Source organism: Crinia signifera, chromosome 3 (genome assembly GCF_055691185.1).
Source record: "Crinia signifera chromosome 3, ASM5569118v1, whole genome shotgun sequence".
NCBI classification, from domain to species: domain Eukaryota; kingdom Metazoa; phylum Chordata; class Amphibia; order Anura; family Myobatrachidae; genus Crinia; species Crinia signifera.
Window position 1 is genome coordinate 252079815 of NC_139219.1, and position 10324 is coordinate 252090138.

A 10324-nucleotide genomic window follows, 5' to 3' on the forward strand; every position below is an offset into this window, starting at 1 on the left:
GCGGAGCTAAAATGGCACAATCGTGTCATTTTAGCCCCGCACCCTCCATGGAGATCATATATTTCGGCTATTTGCCATAATGGGGGCGGGGCTTAATGACGTCACCGTTAAGCCCGCCCCCCGAACTCGTAATGAAAGATTCCTCTCCGGGCTTCTCCCGGAGAGGATCTTGTGCAAGTCGGCAACCCTGATTTAAATGTTTTCCTTAGGTCCACTTATGCGGTGAGAAACATGATTCACTTCTGTTTCCCCACATATTCTTAATTGGAAGCCACAAGCACTGGTTTTGCCTATTTCATTGGCCATAAATAACTTGAATTGGTTCTGGACCACCAACCTGAGGCACCCCTGCAAGTGCTCCAAGGCACCCCAGGGAGCCTAGGCGCACAGTTTGGGAACCACTGCTATATGGTGAGAATTTGTAATTAGAATAAATCTCATATATACCGCCTAATGTTGCACATTTATGGAGTGATTTAGCCTTGATGCGCATGTGAAAACCCTCATAGCGGGCAAGGGGTGGAAGCAAGTGAACCCCATCGTTATATGGGTGTATCCATAAAAACGCTGGGCCATAATTGCTTACATTTGAAAACTAGTTTCAGGGAGATTATAGTTGGTAGTAGAATTTTGCACAGAGCCCCATTGAGGTGGTGTGTCATGCTCCACCCAAAGGGCGTGTCTAGTTCCATATATGGAGAGATTGTGAAAAGAGATTGTGAACGTGGCACCTAGGAGCGTGGGTGTGTACTGCTACATCTGAGAGGAATCTTTTAAAATTACTTATATCTAAATGTAGATGACCCCAAAGCAGTTAGTAAGAGCTACTATACTTGGTAAAGTGATGGGAAATGGTGCAGATGATTCAGTGTAAATATATCTATCTCTCATTCCTTTTTTTCCCCAATACTGTAGCAGTGTAATGTGGGCTAGGAGGGAGAGAGGGAGATTGCTGCAGGGAGTCTTCTGCAGAATGCAGGAGGGTAGGCAGCTACTGTATGCGCTGGGCGTACCCTGAAGACAAAGGCGTGTCAATGCCTGGTTGGGGAAGGCAGCTGGTGCCACATGACATCAGCCGCCGGCCCGAATTCGGAGGACAGCGTTCAAAGGAAAGGTAAGTCCTAGCTTACTTTTCATCACAAACGGAGGAGAAATCATTTGATGGTGAGCGACATCGGATGATTTTTCCTTTGTGTGGCCGCATGCGAGTGGATGTGTAAGCGTACACATCCACTCGCATGCAAATGGGGGGAGGCGGGCAAGCGGCGTTTACCTGTACCAATACCCCCCAGTGCACAAGGGCAAATGTATTTCAATACCAGTGAGTGCCATTTTTTCAAATTATATTTGTGTGCATATATATATATATTTATCATCTATATATATGACTAGTGTCCGTGAGTCTCCAAAACACTGCCATCTGCTGGCAGAGAGTGAAACTACATCTTTTTCTCACACATACAAACACAGAAGGTAGCAGACTTGTTTTTTAAGCTTTTGCTTCGAGCAGGCTTACTGGTATATTTATATAAATGTTTAAAGCTCTAGTACAGTACATATATATAGAGAGAGAGAGAGAGAGAGAGAGAGAGAGAGAGAGAGAGAGAGAGAGAGAGTGCATCTGCATACAACCTTCTCCATATTCTGCTTACTGAGTAGGAGATATATCACATGGCAGTTGACAGAGCCTCACAGAATGCTTAAAATAAACTTGTGCTTACACTGGTAGGGGTAAAATCTAGGTTTTTCCAGCTGCAGAAAATTGAAGGCATTGGGACAGCTGCAGTTCCCTCCCACACATACATTTAGGTGTTGCCCATGCATAACTTGTAGGTGACACATTTAGCAAGTCTTGGGGAAAAATACACTAAATGTGTAATTACCACCTTTTATGAAACAGAAATCCTGTTATATTAAGTGGATGTGACAAAGTGAAGGCTAGTTCCGTGTTAGTCCCGCTGGTTGATAGTTGTATTTTTGTACCTCTAGCATTGCCTTCTTTGGAGAAGATTTAACAACAATTAAATTGCTTCTGCCAATCAGCTAAATATAATTTTTCAAACACGACAGTTGGCAGCTGATTGGCTGGAGCACAATTTATCATTCATAATAAGTGATAAAAAGAATATGACTTGTTAAATATGCCCCTATATTTCTGTGTATCAAACTTGATTCCTGCTTGTATACCTACTCTTCCCTGTCCTTGCTTGTGACCCTGACCTTGTATCACTCACTGAACAAGATAATACATACAGTGGGCCAAATGTAATAGGGTGAGAGTTTCAGAAAGTGAGAGATTTTGGGAGAGTTTTCCCATGTTTTTTAAAGCAATAATCAATTACACTGCAAAACCAGGTGGATTCTGCTATGTAATTGATTGCTGCTTTAAAAAACATGTGAAAACTCTCCCAAAATCTCTCACTTTCTGAAACTCTCACCCTATTACATTTGGCCCAGTATGTCAGATGACGGGTTAGGAGAAGAGCTGGTATGTTTGATGGGTACTTGTGTAGTATCACAGCTCCCACGATGGGCATCGTACAGGGAAAAATCGCATCTCATCGCATGCGACCTTATGCGATGCGATGTAATTTTTCACTGAAATTATGGACATGAGTTGAAATCATGTAAAATGCACCCCAAATGTAATTTTTCACACTGTACCACCCCCACTATCAACGCCAACCCGAAGCGTGGTGAGTGCTTTTCATACCCCCACTATCCACGTTGGCGTGGAGTTGAGAATAGAAAGTGTGGCGAGCGCAGCGAGCCACCGAGCCCGAAGCGTGGCGAGCGCACACTGATATCTGTGAAGCCCGCAAGGGGACACGGATACCTGTGAAGGTATCCGCGTCCCCTCGCGGGGCTTGGTGGCTCGCTGCGCTCGCCATACTTTCTATTCTCAACTCCACGCCGACGTGGATAGTGGGGGTATGAAAAGGTCGTAGGACGCGTACCGCCGCCCCTTGCGGGCTCGCTGCGCTCGCCACGCTTCGGGTTGGCGTTGATAGTGGGGGTGGTACAGTGTGAAAAATGACAGTTGGGGTGCATTTTACATGATTTCAACTCATGTCCATAATTTCAGTGAAAAATGACATTGCATCGCATCAGATCGCATGCGATCGCATGCGATGCAATTTTTATCAAAAATGCATAAAAACACGGTAAAATCGCATGCCACTACATATGGCATGCGATGGGAGCCGTGATACTACACAAGTACCTTTGTTTGTTTGCAGAGGTTAGACCTAAAGGTCCCAACACACGGTGCAATTCTCGGATGTGTTCTGAACTTGATTTTGTAGATCAAATTGCACCTTGTTTCTTATGTTTTACACTGCGATGCGTGCTGCCGCATAGTTCATATCGCAAGCCCAAAAAATACATGCAGGCAGTACTTTTTGTACTAGATCGCATTGCATCTAGGGCCTAATTCAGGCTCAGCTCGCTAGACAGCGTACACTCGCTGCCTAGAGAGCAGTTAAGTGCCGGCCTGACGAATTGGTACTATTATGTGACTACACCCCTTCCAAATAAAGCCACACCCTTTTGGGACACTTTCCCATTTTTGTTTAGCTGGGTTGTTTTTCTAGTCCCAGTCAGAACCCCCACCCCCCTTAACACAGAAAAGCAAATGATTGGGTCAAGCACTTCTATCTGTTCTGTGAGCAAGATAATATGTGAATGCATGGGTTTAGTTATGATTATAAGGGGATAAGATAATGCTATAATCACACCCTGGTTCTAGACACCCCCATGCACAGATAGAAATGTTTTTCCAGAGGTTCACACCCTAATGTAATGAGCTGCGCACACCTATGATAGAAGCACACCTGAGACTACTGGTAAGCCCTGTGCACACTTCTCAGCAGTGGTAGACATAGCAGATGGGTGCTTCATTATATTCATTTCACGTTTAGAGGTTCTTTAAAAGGAATGTTTAGCTGACAATGTCCCTTGGAGAAATTGTGACTCTTGAGAAGTGCCTCAGGACAGTCAGCTGACAGTTGCAAAAACATTGTAGGTCTGATTCTAAAATCAGATGAATCTATTGTGACAGATGACATTAGGGTGTTTTAGCCTACAATTCATGCATCTTGAGACAGACAGTTTGGCCATGTATAGACATAGAGGGACAGACGTATTAAGCCTTTAATCTAAATAAACGCGAGGGTGATAAAAATCCAGCCAATCAGCTCATACAAGACATTTTTCAAACATAGACTATAACATGACCAGTTAGGGGCGGATTGGCTGGATGGTCATCGCTCTTTATCACCCCCATGTCTATCTTTTTAAGGCTTACTACATCTGTCCCAGAGTGTGCTGCTGCACAGTCTCCAACATAATGGCTCTCTAGGAAAACAAAATTCCCTAAACAAGATAGCCGCCAATAGTGTATCCGCGCATCTGCAACACCACTGTTCACCCTGCTATTTCTGCTGGTCCAGAACCCTACTCCACTACCTGTACAAAAAAGACTGGCTCTAGTCTCTGCTCCATCACTAAACAAAGCAGTGTACAAGTAAGAGTCTGATCACATTATAACAGCTGGTGTGTATAGTACTCTGCTAATCCACAAAACTGCACACACATTCCCAACAGGCCCGATCTACAGATGGTGTAATGGTTAGCATTACTACCTCACATCACATATATGCAGGGCCTCATCTACATGCCTATTTTGTAGATGAGGACTGGTACTTTCCATCGAGCCTAGCCCCATGTCACTAGCCCCCTGGAAACCGGAGTTACCGCCGGGTAAAGCTGGAATGTTTTTCCCATAGGATAACATCAGACCCGCTAATTCTGACCCCCACCCAGATCCGACGGCTGCCAGTTCCCCCTGGCTTCACAGAAGCTTAAGGTTGATCTCATTCAAACCCAAATTGACAATGGGCCTTCAATCTGATACCAGACTGGTTTATATGCGTTAATTGGTTCCAGAGATATTGCGGGTAAACTGATTTTTTTATTTCTGAAATGTAATTTCATGGCTGGTTATGTTGTTTGAGGGCAGATTTCTCTGGAACTAAATGTCCCAGTTTCATGGGACCAAAATCATTTTAAGACCACTTAAAAGTTATTCAATATGATACATGTCATTTGATTCCAAAGATATAGCCGGTTAAACGATATAGCCGGTTAAAGGGGGGGGGGGGGGTGTTATCTCCCCTTTACACCACAAAATGCAGGGACTAGGCTGGTGTAAAAGGGGCCAGCCTGGGAATGTCCCTGCATGATCCTGGGACAATATTCCCGGATAAGTCCCTGCATTTCCTGGTGTGAAAGGGGTATTATTTCAAATAGCTGGGACCTGCAGTGCTCTGAATACAGCTGGGCACCCCCCGCTCTCTGCCCGGCTGTCAATTCTGCCCGGCGGCCGCTGTCCCCCAGTTACCCTTGGCAATGAGCATGTAATCCCACATGGCAACGAGCATGGAACCCCTGGCAATGAGCATGGAGCCCCTGGCAATGAGCACGTAGGTATGCAGCGCTTAGGTAGCATAATTTTTCATAGGCATATGGTGTGTGGCTTAACATGTAATGGGCATTATGGTGTAAATTTTTAATGCGCGCCGAAGGCGCGCAATGTCCCTGTTTGTGAAGCATATTGTGAATTTTGTCTCAATCTGTTTGGTATAGTGTGTATTTTGGCTCAATCCATGTGGCAAAATGTTAATTTTGCCTTAATCTGTGTGGCATAACGTGAATTTTGACTCAATCCATGTGCCATAGTGTGAATTTTGGCTCAGTCGGAGTGAATTTTGGCTCATTCCATGTGGCACATTGTGTAAGAGGCAAGTACAGTATAGGGGGTTACTATTGTGTTGCATGATTTGTATGAGGGGTATATGGTGTGGTAAACTTAGGTGACCACATAAAAGGTGCTGAAATGTGGTGTACCAAGTTTTGGCTTTCAGTATTTTTTTTATGACTGGAGTGCCGCCTTATCCTGCAAATAACTTATGACATCGGCATCCTGTGGGTGCACCTTTAGAGGGCACCCGCCAATATATCTCCCTGCATCCTGCGAGTGTCGATATATTATATGCCATTGTACTCTTTGGCTGGAGTATATATATATATATATATATATATATACAACCAACAACATTCCTGGAATTTGCGCTATTAGTGGATGGTCGCCAATAACACTTAGCTCCCTACTAGCGGAGCTTCCTCTACCCAATACAACCACAATAGTGTTAGGCGCCCTCTGTTGTGGTGGTTATTCCTGTATTTCCTTACTTACAAACTTTTTTTACAAGAACCATACATATATTCACGTATAAAACTGTTTATTAAAACATAGATTTCTTTAAAACAGGTTCTTCTTGTCATAGAAGTACAAACTTTGTTTTACAGATGAAACCCAACGCGTTTCGTCTTTAACAAGACTTCATCAGGGGTAAAGACATTTATACAGTAATCTACAAAAATAAAATACAGTAATGAGTACTTCACATGGGAAAGACATAAATAGATAATTGATATACAGATGGGTCACGGTCCATCTTTGCTGGGGATGGCGCTGGCGTCGCCAGCCGCCATCCCCCGCCAGCGCCATGGCGATCGTGAGAAGGGGGCGCGCGCGCACGAGAGGCGCGCGCGCCCCCTTCCGACGGCGCTTCCAAACGTTTCCCCGGGTCCCCGCCGGCTTGCCGGCGGTAACCCGGGGTCCCCGCCGCCTGCCCGCATCCCCCCTAACCCCCCCCCTAACCCCGTCCGTCTCCCTGAGGCGGAGACGGACAGGGTTTCCGCCACGCTAGCGACGGAGACTGAGACGCGCGTGCGCGTGAGACGCACGCGCGTCTCAGTCTCCTCGCTGGCGAGGCTGCTGGCGGGTCGCCAGCGCGTACGTTCTGGCGACCCGCCAGCAAGGATGTACAATGACCCATCTGTACTGTATGAACAATTTCTCTAATTTCAGATACAATACAAGACATTACAAGTGGTATAGTGTTCGAAAATAAACATAAATATGGAGAACTTCCACATAAGATTTTTTACCCTTGTATGTAACAGAGAAATAGGAGGGAGGAGGGGAGAATGAGAGGAGAATGGACCATATTATTAACTGATTTAGTCATAAATATTAATTCAGAAATTAAATACGTTTTAAGATAGGAATGGAACTTGTGTACAATCGCGGCTCCCACAATGTCCATCGCATAGTTAAAAATCGCATCGCATGCGATCGCATGCGATTTTTAACAGAAATGCATCCAAATGCATTGAAATTAGTATCAAACATGTTCAATGGCCCCCAAATGTCATTTTTCAGGCTGTACCACCCCCACTATCAACGCGAACCCAAAGCAGCAGAGGGGCAGCGGTACGCGTCCTACGACCTTTTCATACCCCCACTATCCACGTCGGCGTGGAGTTGAGAATAGAAAGTGTGGCGAGCGCAGCGAGCCACCGAGCCCGAAGCGTGGCGAGTGCAGCGAGCCCCGCGAGGGGACACGGATGCCTTCACAGGTATACGCGTCCCCTCGCGGGCTTCACAGGTGTCCACGTCCGCTCGCCACGCTTCGGGCGCGGTGGCTCGCTCCGCTCGCCACACTTTCTATTCTCAACTCCACGCCGACGTGGATAGTGGGGGTATGAAAAGGTCGTAGGACGCATACCGCCGCCCCTCGCGGGTGGTACAGCCTGAAAAATGACATTTGGGGGCCATTGAACATGTTTGATACTAATTTCAATGCATTTGGATGCATTTCTGTTAAAAATCGCATGCGATCGCATGCGATGCGATTTTTTACTATGCGATGGACATTGTGGGAGCCGTGATTGTACACAAGTACCATTCCTATCTTAAAACGTATTTAATTTCTGAATTAATATTTATGACTAAATCAGTTAATAATATGGTCCATTCTACTTCCATTCTCCCCTCCTCCCTCCTATTTCTCTGTTACATACAAGGGTAAAAAATCTTATGTGGAAGTTCTCCATATTTATGTTTATTTTCGAACACTATACCACTTGTAATGTCTTGTATTGTATCTGAAATTAGAGAAATTGTTTATATATGAATTATCTATTTATGTCTTTCCCATGTGAAGTACTCATTACTGTATTTTATTTTTGTAGATTACTGTATAAATGTCTTTACCCCTGATGAAGTCTTGTTAAAGACGAAACGCGTTGGGATTCATCTGTAAAAAAAAAAAAAGATTGTACTTCTATGACAAGAAGAACCTGTTTTAAAGAAATCTATGTTTTAATAAACAGTTTTATATGTGAATATATGTATGGTTCTTGTAAAAAAAGTTTGTAAGTAAGGAAAGACAGGAATAACCATCACAACAGAGGGCGCCTAACACTATTGTGGTTATTTATATATATATATATATATATATATATATATATATATATATATATATATATATATATATATATATATATATATATATATATATAGGGATCTGTAGTGGATGGCACTCTCGTATTAACTTCAGTCAATCAGGCCGGTGCCCTCCATGATACCTCCACTCTGGAAGTTACTATTCATGCGTCCACTTAGGCGGCACTTACGGCAATAAAATCAGGCTGACAGCAACGTGAATTCCAACGTTTCGAAAAACCTTTAATTTTTCGTCATTTATTTATATATATATATATATATATATATATATATATATAATATATACTGCATAAATATATAATTAGTTGAAAAAATAGACACACCCATGAGCAGACCACCCAACCAGAACATTGGTCACGCCCCTCACATTATCAGGTGCTGGCCACAACCCCTATTATTGCGCATTATAGACCCATGATAATTTTCAGCTCCAGGCCCATTTAGACCTTAACCTGGCACTGCATATCTGGATCCCCCTTCTCCCCTAAAAATCATTAGCATTTGCCCTTCAGGTAGTTAGTCTAGCTCAGGCATGTGCAAACTATGGCCCTCCAGCTGTTGTTTAACTACAAGTCCCATCATGCCTTGCCACAGTTTTGCTATTAGGGAATGCTAAAACTATGGCAAGGCATGCAGGGATGTGTAGTTTCACAACAGCTGGAGGGCCACAGTTTGGACATGCCTGCTCTAGCTTCTTAGATTTAATGCAAAAATCTGACTCAGAAGCAGCCACTGCAGCTGCAGCTACACTTTAAAACTCATCTAAGGGACTGAGGTCCTGATTCAGAAATATATGCAAATCAGCACATTTGCAGATCAGGTTCTGCAGTGTCGCCTGAAGTGCCCCAAAAAGCTACAGCATGTCTGCCGTGATGCAGGCTTTGGCATACAGTGATGGGTAGCATGTCTGGCTTTTTTTTGGCTAATAGCTGCATCCTGCGTCCCCATGGCTCCAGCACAGTGGTTTTTCCAGACTTCCTGAGTAACATGAGTAACATGAGGGTCATATGTCCTATGTTTGCACAGTTGATCTGATGCTGCGTCTTCAGACACAGCAGCATTTCACAGAAGCTGGCAGAGGGTATCTTTTATTTAAGATGCCTGCTGCAGCTTTTACATAATTTTGCACAGCTGCTGTGTCTGCTGTGCCATTAGCGTCCACCTCTTAATCAGCTGATGCTTTGGCAGATGGCTATGTTCCTGTTATATTACATGTGATGGAACACACTTTTTAAAGCATCACAAATCACTAATTTTAAAGCATTGTCACTTAACAAGTCTTTAACCCCCTTCCTGACACAGCCAGTTTTTGCGTTCCTGACAGAGCCATTTTTTTCAAATCTGACATGTTTCACTTAAGTGGGGATAACTTTTTTTTGCTTTTACTTATCCCAGTGATTTTGAGATTGTTTTCTCGTGACACATTGTACTTCAAGTTAGTGGTAAATTTGGGTCGATACAGTCTGTGTTTTTTTGTGAAAAATACCAAAATGTCGTGAAAAAATGGAAAATTTTGCAAAATGTCACATTTTCTGCTTGTGAGACAAATAAACATACCACTCAAAATAGTTAATAACTAACAAAGACCATATGTCTACTTTATGTTGCAATCATTATTTCAACCTCCTTTTCATTTTTTTGGACACTAGGAGGCTTCAAATATGAATAGCAAATTCTCAAATTTTCAAGAAAATTTCAAACACTGATTTTTTTAGGGACCAGTTCAGTTCTGATGTGACTTTGAGGGACTTGTATGTGAGACACCCCCATAAATGATGCCATTTCAAAAACTGCACCCCTCACAGTATTCAAAACAGCATTTTGGAAGTTTGTTAACCCTTTATGTGTTTCACAGGAATTAAAACAAAGTGTAGGTGAAATTTCCAAATTTCTTTTTTTTTGCAGAGTTTCAATTTTAATACATTTTTCTAACGAATACAGTAGATTTTA

At 43.4% G+C, this 10324-nt stretch overlaps 1 protein-coding gene across 2 annotated transcripts in view; it reads right to left on the bottom strand.

Moving 5' to 3' along the window:
- Nucleotides 1-10324, bottom strand: part of SCHIP1 (schwannomin interacting protein 1) — a 400884-nt gene that overhangs the window by 106838 nt on the left and 283722 nt on the right. The window lies entirely within an intron of this gene.